The following is a 12,351-nucleotide window of genomic DNA, read 5'->3' on the forward strand; positions in this document are numbered from 1 at the left end:
CGAGACTGATACACTCTCCCAGAAGGCAGAGCAGATGAGGGCGCTTGTGGACGTAAAGGGAAGAGCAGGGCACAGTTTTCACTTATGTTTTGGTGCCACTCTAAGATGGGACAGGCATCAACCAAAGCTATGTGCCCTGGAGGTGGCTCCCTGATTAACCTGGAAACTAGGGCCTGTGGCTGGGCTGGTGCAGCCACAGTTTTACGCTGCCTTGGTGGGTCCAGGACTCTTCTTTTTCGAAGCAGACTAGAATGAATGGAGCCAGAGGAGGGAATGAAGCCTAGGGGACTGTATCATCTTACCCAAGTCACTCACCTTTCTGGGTGGCCACTTCCTTCTTGATAATAGGAAGATAATAAAATATGTTTCAAGGGTCTGTTGTGAGAATAATAAATAATAATAGCTAACATTTGTTGAGCATTTGCTATATATTAGGCTCTGGACTAAGCCTGTTTTATACATCATCTCATTGAATTTTTACTGCAACCCTAAGAAATAGGTAATGTTGTCCTCCACGTTTTATAGATGAGGAAACCAGTGCCAGGAGAAATTAAATTCCTTGCCCAAGCTTTCTCAGCAATCCAGATCCATCGGACTCCCAAACCTGAGCTTTTAACCACCCTACCTCGAATGCGACACATGGGTGTGAAAGAATGTCAAAATAATAAGACTGTAAAATAAATTTATTATGTCCTGAAATACGCTCTGGTTAAGAAAACATGTTCTCATTTAAGATTTTCTTTGCCTTTTCACAGCCTCAGTTTTGAAAGTGCCGTCCCGGGATGGGTGCCCCACATATGTTGATACTATATTTCCTGGCAGCCATAAAACAAGTCCAGGCCCAGTGAGATGCAGAAGGGTCCGTAAGCCCACCCCCTGCTCTCAGAAGCATGGAGCGACCACCGGAGACAAGAGTCTCTATTGTCTTCCATTTTCTGAAACAGGTGATTGATTTTGTAGTCTTCGCTCTAGCTCACGGGGCTTGATGAATTCTTTTATCCTCGATTCCTAGGCCCTGCACCGCAAACAGCCATTTCTAGACACCAGAGAAGTGATTCACATATGGGACAGAGGGGGAATTTGCCAACTTTCCATAATTGATTTTGTGGTTAATCAGACCTGAAGCTAAATCTTGTTAGACAGTTTCTTATTCTCCGAGGTATGGCTTTGGGATGTCTTAAGAGAAGGAGTCACCAATACAGGGAGAATCGAGACACCAGTGACCATTAATCTCCATTTGAAGGGGACTTTTTGGTGCTGTGATTCACTGAGATTCTTGAGTAGCTCCAAGTGCCTAGTCCTTCACTAAATAGCCTGCCAGTTTACACAAAAAGTACCAACTATACCCTATATTTTTGGGCCTTCTAAAGGTTTTTATCCTGATCCTTTCAGTTAAGCTGCTTATAGTACATATTGTGTGTGCCAGGCACTGTGTTAAGTGTTTTACCTGGTTACTCTGTTGCCATCTAGTCAATTGCAACTCATGGGGACCCCATGCATTGTAGAGTGTAACTACACTTCATGGAGTTTTCAATGGTTGTGACCTTTTGGAAACAGATTGCCAGGCCTGTCTTTTATGGTGCCTCTGGGGGGGTTCAAACTACTAACCTTTCAGCTAGCAGCCGAGAGTAAACCGTTTGCTCTACACGTAACTACCTGTACCCGTTGCCCTTGCTGTCGAGTCAATTCCAACTCATAGCAACCCTATAGGACAGAGTAGAACTGCCCCAGGAGCGGCTGGTGGATTTGAACTGCTGACCATTTTGTTAGCAGCTGAACACTTAACCACTGTGTCACCTGGGCTCCAGGGACCTTTTTTGCTTTGTTATCTCATTTAGTCTGCACAATAACACTGCTATGTCTTTATTATACTATAAATTTACTGAGGTTTAGAGATGTTAAATATTTTTCCAAAGTTAGTCAGTGGTGGAGCAGGGACTCAAACCCAGGCAGTCTGAGTCTGGAGCTGCAGTCTTAACAGCTGCTCCTCCCTACCTCTCACTGAGGGCAGATAAGGATCCTAGTCTTAAAATACACCTCCCAACTCTCTCCCTCTCCCTCTCACACACACACCCCAATTCCCTACTCAAGAAAGAGCTTTATTTTTCTGTGTGTTTTTACATTTAAGGTTTAGCTACAAGTTCTCAAGCTCTTGCCTCTAGCCCCTATCCTTAGCAATGATTTAATAAATACAAATCACATTTTCCTTTCCGGCCTCCACCCAGTGTCAGCTCCCATCCAGCAACATGCTGTGTGCACTATTAATGGGAGGTTTGATTTCTCAAATACATAGACCCATCTGCATTTTCTTATGTCACCACCGAAGATGGATTTATGTAGTAGTCTCCTTCCCTCCATCTACTGAAGCCATATCCACTGTGACTTACCCATTACAACTTCCCTCCAGCCACTGTTGTTATTGGCTCAAGAAATTATATTCAGGGATGGTGTCTGGACAGTCCATCTCCAGGAGAAGATCTCTAGCCAGCCATTTGCCAGGAAGAGTACCAAGGCTTGTTGTAATTATAGTTTCACTGTCTTGATCTGGAAAACTCCTCCTTGTCTTTTTGTACATGCCAGCACGCTGGTTATCTGGATTTGGAGAGGAAGGCCTATAGATAACTTTGCTTTGTTGATTCTCTTATCACTCAAATGGCAAGAAGTTTGAAGTAACAGGAGGGAGTGGAATAGATGCAGTCTTTTCTCAGGAGTTCAAGAAGGAGACAAGTCAAAGCAGCTTCCCATCAGGGGTTTGAGAAAGAGCTCAGGTTCATTCACAAAGAAATAGTTTAGAAATCTCCCACCTCTTACTTTATATAATGGAGTAAAAATAACCAAAAAATCCATTGCCATCAAGTTGATTCCAACTCATAGTGACCCTATAGGACAGAGTAGAACTGCCCCAGAGGGTTTCCAAGGAGTGGCTGGTGGATTTGAACTGCCGAACTTTTGGCAGAAGAGGGGCTCTCAGGTCCTAAGGTGAATTTGTGGGTGGGATGGAGAAGGAGGTGGGTCCCTTTCAGCTAGAACTCTAATGTCTTCTGGTGGCCCTACCCTATAGCAGTTACCTGTCCTGTTTTTGTTGAGATGGAAGGAATCAAACTACCTGCAATCATTTGAGTTGGTACCATTGCTGGTGTCTATCATCTCCCTGCTAAAAGTTGACAAGTAAGATTTTCCCTGGGTGCATGCTTAGGTCTGTTGCATTCACTCTTCACCTCATGTATTATTTTTGGCAACTGAGAAAATAAATAGAACTCTCTATCTCCAGAGGTGTTAACATTTCTGTGCACATTGGAGCTAGTTTCAGCATTGCCCTTGTTGGCGAGCTAGATGAGATCAAAAGCACGTGGAATCTGCATATAAGCAAAGCAGTATAAGACACGATCTGTCAGGGAGTACTTTTAATGTTGCTTAACAAAATATGTTACACTAAATCTTTATAGACTGAATAAGTACTCTGAGTTCCAACAAAGTAAACCAAAGTAAACATCACTCTTATGGGAAATAAAATTCCATGTGGTTAGGGGCAGAGCTGTGATTAATCCAGTGGCGATGAAAAGACCATGAAAATATAGTAAGTTTATTGACTCTGTCTGAGAAACAATATCATATATATATGAATAAATATGTATGATTTAATACCAAATGATGGGTGGTCGAAGAGGAATTGGTGCTTCTCATCTTTGATTATAAATTAATGTACTGATGCTCCAGGTATCATTGTTCCATCAATTATCGATACTGACCTCACTACAGAAATCTGTAAGGAAAACAGAATGAAAAAGGCAGTATTACAGAGATGAGGACTGAGTTTCTATGAAAGCTCCCAAGAGTCTATGAGTAAGTGAGTGTGTGTGTGTGTGTGTGTGTGTGTGAATAGACAACTCAGCTTACCTCTACAACCCTTATCAACCGAACTGGAGATTTCTCAGGGCTCCCTTGGGCAGCAGCCTTGTCCAAAGTGCATGCTGTCATAATGTACATTTTAACATTAAATGATTTTTAATATTCTGCATATGGTTTCATGGTTTAAGTCTCCTCTCTGGGAATGAACAAGGCTGTGGTATTATGATGAATAGTGGATTGTGTCCAGGACACCCACTTACTTCCCTACATATCAAACATGTGGAGCTTCCATTAAACATGGGACTGTCTCTAGGGACTGCAGTTGTCCTATCTAATCCAGTCCTGTTTTGTTCCCTCGACTCAGATTGAGAACGATACATTGTTCTCATACATTCTTTTTTTAATTAAATATAGTAGATATGTCACTTCTATGAAATATTCCAGGTCTGTTTTCACATCTGTGGCCATTTTCTCCTCCTCTATTTCCATTTGGCTTCCTGGAAGGAAAACGAACCTTAAATGTATATGTGGATTAATTGATTGGTTGTGTGCAATTTGCCAGGACAGTTCAGATACGATCTTAATTTTTTGTCTCTAATTGTAACAAATGTTCTCATCAGTGCTCTCTGTGGACACTCAACAAAACTCTCATCATCCCTGTCCAATGGTTGGTTTGAATAAAATGTTTAAGCTGGTCCATCCAAGCTCACTTCTGTCTCCACTCCTGTTGGGGCTTGCAAGAGGACTTTTAGGTGTGGGTATATGCCTGGATGTGTTTTAAGATTTAATTGCTGGGTTGATTTGCTAATTGATCCTACCAATACAAAGTACTGTCAGGAAACTTCTGTGTAGACAGCACTTCATCAACAGTAAGGAAACTTGATATATCATAAAATTCTCCATTCAATTATAAATTTAAAATTCTGGAGTAAACTCCTAGCAATTCACAAGAGGCTAAAACTAGAGCCCCATTAGGAGGGTACTACAAGTAAACATTATTAATTATAAAAATTGCCTAAATTAGATTTTTTTCACACCTGCTTCTTGCTTAATTAGCTAGCAATCCACATATTCCATTCAGTTGAACTCTTACTATTTATTCAGGCATACTTGACATTAACATACTGTTTGATGTTTGATATCCTCAGTTTTAATTTAACCACATGACAACAAATGGTGTTTATGAAATACCAGTGAGCTGGAAAAATATCCTGTGTTGGAGTAGCACATGGGAGTAAATAGAGAATTTTTCTTTAGGAAGAGATTGAAGGCATTAATAAAAGGAGGCTCATTTTCTTCAATTTTCCTGTTTTTTCATTCCTAACCTCTATCATACTCTTCAAGTGGCCTTTGGAAGGCCCTAAAAGGACAGTGGTGAGGCTGTGATGCAAAATATCCTTGATAACATTGCTGATGGAAAAAATACTGCCCACATATTGGTACTTGGGAAGAATCTCACAGAACTGCCCTAATATTAAGACACTGTGGCTATTCTTTAGTGATTAAAGAAAAGAGCAGGTACATGAAGACCCTATGGATAAACAGAGGTCAAGGTCTGGTGTCAGGGTGGAGAAAAATGGGGACAGAATGGCCAAAGTTTAGAAGTCTTGGCCTTATTAACCAGTCATTTCACGTAAATTTTGGCTAAGCCAAGGGGATCAGGTGATTCCTTCCAGAGGAGACTTGGCACAAATCATCTCAACCGTGCTGCTCTTGTAACAGAAAGTCACGATCTCAAAAAGCGATGTAAACAACAGAAGTGGGCTAGACAACTTCAAAATAAACCTGCCAACAAAGGCCTTGGAATGGTTATGCTGAGACTCCCATCTTTAATTGGAATTATTCCTTAAACTTTCCCTGCCCCTCCAAAAAGGCCACTTGAGGGAGTCACAGTTGTGATTCCTGTTAGCCACTTTGTAATGCCAGTACCTTGCAATCCAGTGATGAAACTTAACTCAGAAAATCCCCTGGGCCAAGAGACAAAAGAGAAAATTGTCTCCATAATGTATTGATTCTGACTAATGACATAACTTGTTGTAGGAGATTCGGATTGATAGCCACTGGCTTGTCTCCAGTAAGACACCATTTTACATCTGACTCTGATCAAACTGTCTGCAAATCATTTTTAACTTGGGTCCTGTAGATTTGTGTTCACACCATGGAACTATGGCTTGGGTTTGACATCATTATTCTTTGTTGGCCTGTCTTTGTTTAAGAGCCACTTAAAATTTTTGGCTGCTGGTGAATAGAGAAGCTTGTTAGCTGAGGAAAACATGTTGATGTCACACACTTGCAGGAATTTTTTTTTTTTTTTGGGTCAGGCTGTGTGGATCCAAGAAAGCGTGTGGTGTTACCCATGATAGATGGATGGCTTTAGGTTCAGAGGCTAGATTCAGATATGTCTGGATAATTGTTAGAAGCTGATCCGAAGAAGTTGCTGTCTCTGGGGACCTGGTATATTTACACTGGGGCCAATACCTCTTGCTTCTGGAGAGGCCTGTTATCCTGGGACTAACTTGTTATCTGAGACAGCCCTCTTGAAGCTGGGGTCCAAGGGAAACCAGGTACATCAAATAGCTACCACCACCCTGTGTTCACATTGTTTACGATCCTTAAGGAAGTGGGTTTTGGGTAGAATTTGGAATCGGAATTTGGACCATGCTCTTGTATGTTTGTTTTGTCCTTTAAGTATAGGAATACATTAACTCACACTATGTGTTTGAATGGAGAAGAAGATAAGTATGACTTGCGTTCGGCAGTGTATGTTTTTCCCCCTATTATTATTTGTGTTTAAATTTGGCTATTTCAATGAATTTGTATTCTTTTTGCCTAAGTTAGTTGGTTAATGGGTGGAAGGACCTTCTAGAATTCTGGCAAGCATGGTCTGGCTTATAAATTTGCTAAGGACTGTTTGGAGGGGGGTAATCTACAGGATGATAATAAAAAAATGAGCTTTTAGCTTGACAAGAATAATAGTACATACATTTTGCATCTGAGGGAGAATACACAGCATCATTCGGTTCAGCTTCCACCCATTTCCACTGTATGTTCCTCGGGTGCACGAGACACTCCCAGAAAGATCTGTTACTCTTTTCTGTTCTAGGAATTTGGAGAAGCCTAGAAAAAGCAGCATAATGAGGAGTCTCCATGTTGTTGATTCTTTGAAATGTCCCACAAATAACAAACTATTAAATTTAGTTTCATTACTCCAGGAAAACTGAATTCCTTTTTTTTTTAAGTTTAAATTTTAAGCTTTCTGTTTTTGGAAAACTTCAAACACACATAAAAGTAGAGAGAATAATATAACAAATCTCCACATACAATATCACCCAATTGTGTTTCACATACGCTCCAACTTTCTTTTTGAATTCTAATTGTAATTTTCTGCTATTTTCTTTTCTATATGTACAGCATAATATAGTATACATATATACACCTCTTGCCCACCACGTAATGAAACGAGTCTTTGGGTTGTGTTATATTGACCAATATAGGTATTTTATACATAGCATATGTATGTATATACCCATATGAGTATATTATATATTTATGCTTATATTTATATGCCTATGTATATTATGTAGCATTATCCTCATCCATAATTGTAAGATTCTCAAATTGGGGAATTGGAAATGGTGTCAAAGTAAAGGCTCTTTAGTATGCAAAAAAAAATTCACCAGACGGTATCTTCTTTCATTACTTCATCTAGTGTGAGAAGCATCTACGGGTATCCCCCAGTAAAGCAAAAAATTTACAATAAATTGAATCATTCCAGTGGTGTCCACCTTGACTGTTGATATGACAAATAACATCCCCACAATTTTAATCCCTCAGTCCTTTATTATAGTGAGGAGATCTGATGAATATTTATTTTGGCCATCTATTTATTCATTTGTATGTGAAGTTTGTTTTTAAAGGAAGTGGTTTTGTTTCACCACACATTATTGGAACAACGAGTGATTATTCCTATTTTACAAACTTGCTTTAGGAACCCTGCACAGAGCTCTGTGAGGACAGCCACAGCTGGCCCTAAGGCGTGGAATTGGTTTTTCCCAGTTGGAATCCCACTTCTTTAAAAATAGATGGCCCATCTGATGATAGACTTTCCTTCACTTAGGAACTCAAATGAGGCCATGGTATTGAGTGCTCTTACATCATTGAGCAAGTCAGGTCTCAGAGCCCCCAGGGCTAGAGGAAAGAGGGTGGATTCTTACAGCTTCTGTGTCGCCAGTGAAGTTCCCTTCTTCCCCCCACCTTAGATACCTGAAGATCACAGGGAAATAGATGGGTTCAAGAGTAGTCCCACTAGAAACCAGAAAAAAAAAAAAAAAGTGCTGGGATTTGGATCATTTGTGCTTACTCCCCCTTAGGCTTGCCCCTGTCTATGTATTGAGCTGTCGGTGTCTCATCTGAAGAATGGGGCAATATTACCTAATTCTTGTTCCTGTTCTTGAGATGGACTAATTATGCACAAGCATATACACACACATTTAAAAAAAAAAAAATCTGAGAAATGCTCTCGGATCTTTGATATTATGTAAGTATGACTTACGCTACTTGAGAGACCATTGGCCCACTTTGGGTTAAGAGGATGACTCAGCTGTCCTGCTGGGAGAATGACTTTACTCTGAAAGTGTGAATGAATTAAATAAACTAAAAGGAATCTTTTTGAGGCACACTGCACATCTGCGCCATAAAACATGCAAGAAGGAGCTTTGTTTTTATTCTCCTAAGATGCAATATTGTTGCCATGCAAACTGGGGGAAGGGAGAACGTTTGAGATCACTTCATGGTCTGTGGGATTGAAATTTCCTCTTGGATACCAAATGTCCTGCGTGCAGTTTCGGAGAGGAAAAGCAGCACACAAGAATCCTAGTGGCAGCAGGCCCAAGGCTTGATGAGCAGCAAAGCGTCTGTGTGGCTGGATTTCAGGGAGTATGCTCTATAACTGAGGCTCCACAGTGGAGACAAAGAGAAGGAGAGACAGTCAGGAATGTCCGTGTCCCTTAAGACATTCAGTCAATTTTCTTTTCTTGTTCCTTGATGACATTTGCTTCTGAGGTATCCCCATTCCTGACTTTTAGCTCTTCCAGTTTGGATGCTCTGTTTTTGAAGGGATTATGGAGGTGTAATCCTAGGTAACGAAACTCAGAGGGGAAAGAAGGGGGACAGAGTTTAGGGCAGAGATGTTGGGACCTGGGGCAGAGATGTTTGCAGCGATGGTGAAGTGGCCGTGGTGTGAAGGATGGAGCTGGCAGTTGAGTTTTGGATTTAGTAAAAACAAAATAAAAAACAAAACCTTCCCAAGCAATAGACTAGAACCAATCCCCCTGTGGGGGAAAAAAATGTTGCTTACCTTTTCAAACCACAATTCGTTTGCTTATAAAATGAGATTGTAAACATGAGTTGTTTCGCCTGGAAGTCAGACAGTGAACCCTAGGTTGCTCCTGGCTTCGCAGAACAATCCAACAAATCTATAAGACATTCTTGAGCCCAAGATGTACTGAGTGGTCATTCCTCAGACTTTATATAGAGTTCTGCCTCAGTGTATCCTCCCCCCAGCGTCCTTTTACTAAGCCTAGTCTGATGAGGTTCCCAAAGACCCAGTGCTTGTGGCAGTTTAGCATAAGCTAAGGCTTATTAATAATGCCACTAAGAACAGGGTAAACAAAGCATCCAGACTCTATTTAATTTTTCCTCTAGAAAAAGACATGGAAAGAGGCTACTTCAGATTCTCCTGAAGTAATAATCAAACTAGACCTAATAGGTCACCATATGTGGGGAACGGTTCTCTTGGGTCTTAGTATACACACTCAGTGAGTGAAACAAAGAAAGGGAAAGAAGCAGTACTATTGGCAACTGTTGTTAGGTAGTATAAACAATGGCCAGTCACTGGCATGGAGCAGAGGCTCAGATTCCAATAGCACTCAATGGGGAGCCTTCCTTAAAAAATTAGAAGAAGCTGGGCTGGAGCTGGTCCATGCTGGGAATGGCAGAAGAAGCAAAAACAAGAGTAAATGAATGGAAATTAAGCAGCAGGAAATGGGGATTTGGCACAAAGTTGGAATTTGAAACTGCAGAGAGGTGTCAGTGATAAGGTTGTATAGAGTTTCTGGCCAAAAAAAGAGAGAGAAAGAATGCAGATGTGTTCATTGAATAAAGTGCAGATGGAGAAGGGGGCAGGAAGAAAAAATGCAGAGGAAATCATAATGAGTGGAGGTGCATTTATGTTCAGCAAGCTTTAAAAATTATTCTCCCTGCATGTCTGGATGAAATTACAGGTTGGTTCAGATTGTTCCAATCTACTGGAGAGATTAAGGCAGCGTTTATTTACTTTTACCTTTTCCTGCTCTGGGCAGACTGGGCTGTTTCTGCTGGGAGGCCCTTGGTGGTGAGGGGTAGGTTGAATCCAGGTGTGAGTTGGCGGGCTGGGGTCTGTGTGGCTGCATCCATCAGTTCCTCTTTGGTTGGAAAGGGCTGAGAAGTCTCTGGAGAGCCCAGATCACTGTGCAGGTTACTTTCTGTCTGGGGAGCCCATGGGAGGAGATGTAGCAAGCAGCTCTGCAGGCTGTACAAACCCACATACTCTGTTTGCTGTGGAGGGAAGCTTGGCTATTTTGACTCTGCCTCCTTTCTTCACCCCCATCTGGCAGTGCTGGGTTTGACTCCCCTTTGGCTGCAAGTAATTCATGAGTTACTGTACAGTCCTTGAGTTTAAACGCTGTCTTAACTGGCTGAATCAACAGGAGGGCTGACGTTGGCCTCTGTAATTATACCCTGATCTCTCCTCTATTTCTTCCTCAGTCTTAGTGTAATTAAATCATGTGAAAAAGTCTGTTGCCGTCACTTACCTTCCGACTCATAGTGACCCTATAGGACAGAGTAGAACTGCTCCATTGTTTCCAAGAAGCGGCTGGTGGATTTGAACCGCTGATCTTTTGTTAGCAGCCATTCTCTTAACCACTGGGCCACCAGGGCTCTAAATTGTGTGAAAGACTCCGCCAAATACTAGTGTTCCACAGGATGTGGGGGGAAGGTAGTGAAAGTTGAAACACAAGGCATGGGGGTCGGGGGGAGTCTCTGAACTAGAAGGTGGGAAACTGGACAAAGTCACTTTATCATCCTTAGATATGGAGTTCTTGTTTTCTAAGCAGGATTAGCAGAAACTACCTAATGTATATTCGCATCTTTGTTTGTTTGGTGAGACTCTTATGAGAAAACATATATGCGGGTGTTAGGCAGAATAACCCGTACTAAGTTTTTTTTTTTTTTAAGTAGCATAGTCATCGTCCTCCTCATCATCTGTGGGCCAGAAAGATTTGGTCTGGGAAGTGAAATGGCAGTTTTAGGAAAGAAGTGAGGTGTCATGAGGTGGGATGGCAGTCTGAACGCTGAAGGCCCACTGTATTTTCCTTTCAAAGATTGAAAGTGACTCTTTTTCTGAGGTGCGCCTTTGACCCTTCTGTACCATTTTTTAAAAGCAATGTAAGACACAACAATTAATGTGGTCCTCACCAAATATTTCCAATCTATCAATATGACTATTGGTAAATGCACAGATGGTAATAAGATTTTCCTGGTTTCCTCCAAACTACGAGGAGCATTTCCTTGGGGATAAGCACAAATGTCATGTTTTCTGTATCAACGCTGCTGACATAATAGTCTGGATTCCATTCAATTCTGATTGTGTACCATACTGGGAAAGAATACTGTTTAAATGGTAGCATTTAGAAATGAAAATTAAGTGAGAATTGGAGGGAGAGAATACAAGCAGTTTGCAGTTGGCTACTAACTGAAAGGTTGGTTTGAACCCACCCAGTGGTACCACAGAAGAAAGGCCTGGCAATCTTCTTCTGTAAAGACTACAGCCCAGAAAACGCTATGGGGCAGTTCTGTAACACATGGGGTTGCCATCAGTCAGAATCAACTCCAGGCCTCCCAATGTTCTCTGGTGTTCCAGGATCAAAAATTATTCCCATCCATAGAACTGCGTGTCCTGCCCATTTGCTAGTGTGCTTACTTGGTGGGAGGGAGAAAGGACACATTAATACCTCAAAATTTAAGCTCTACTCACTAAACACAGAAGGTAGCACATAAATGTAGGCAGAACGGTAGTTTTTAAAGTACTGAAACCTAAATGCAAACGAACCTGGGGTGGAAACGCCCCCTGAAAGTCGTTTGTGGATGTAGGTATTGAGATCATAAGTAGCTGACTCACCAGCTCTCGCCTTCTCCCTCTCCCGTAGACAATACAACAATATAGAAAATGAGTTAAAACAATATTATTACTAAATTTTATTACAAAATAAAATATTTTAACAACCTGTTTTCATTTTTATATATTCCTGGATACATGAATATATGTATTTTACATATCAGTAAGTGCTTATTGAGTCTTTGTGATATCCTTAACAATTTTTTAGGCCCCCAAAATACTTAGAGTTTCACAGAATACATAAGCTTACCCCGAATGTCTCTGGAACTTCTCCTTCCCCTCCATTC

The 12,351-nt window shown here is 41.2% G+C and overlaps 1 protein-coding gene across 2 annotated transcripts in view; it reads left to right on the forward strand.

Annotated features, from left to right (window-relative positions):
- The window catches only part of EBF2 (EBF transcription factor 2), a 210,109-nt gene that overhangs the window by 79,010 nt on the left and 118,748 nt on the right, over positions 1 to 12,351 (forward strand). The window lies entirely within an intron of this gene.

This window comes from Elephas maximus, chromosome 22 (assembly GCF_024166365.1).
Source record: "Elephas maximus indicus isolate mEleMax1 chromosome 22, mEleMax1 primary haplotype, whole genome shotgun sequence".
Taxonomy (NCBI): Eukaryota; Metazoa; Chordata; class Mammalia; order Proboscidea; family Elephantidae; genus Elephas; species Elephas maximus.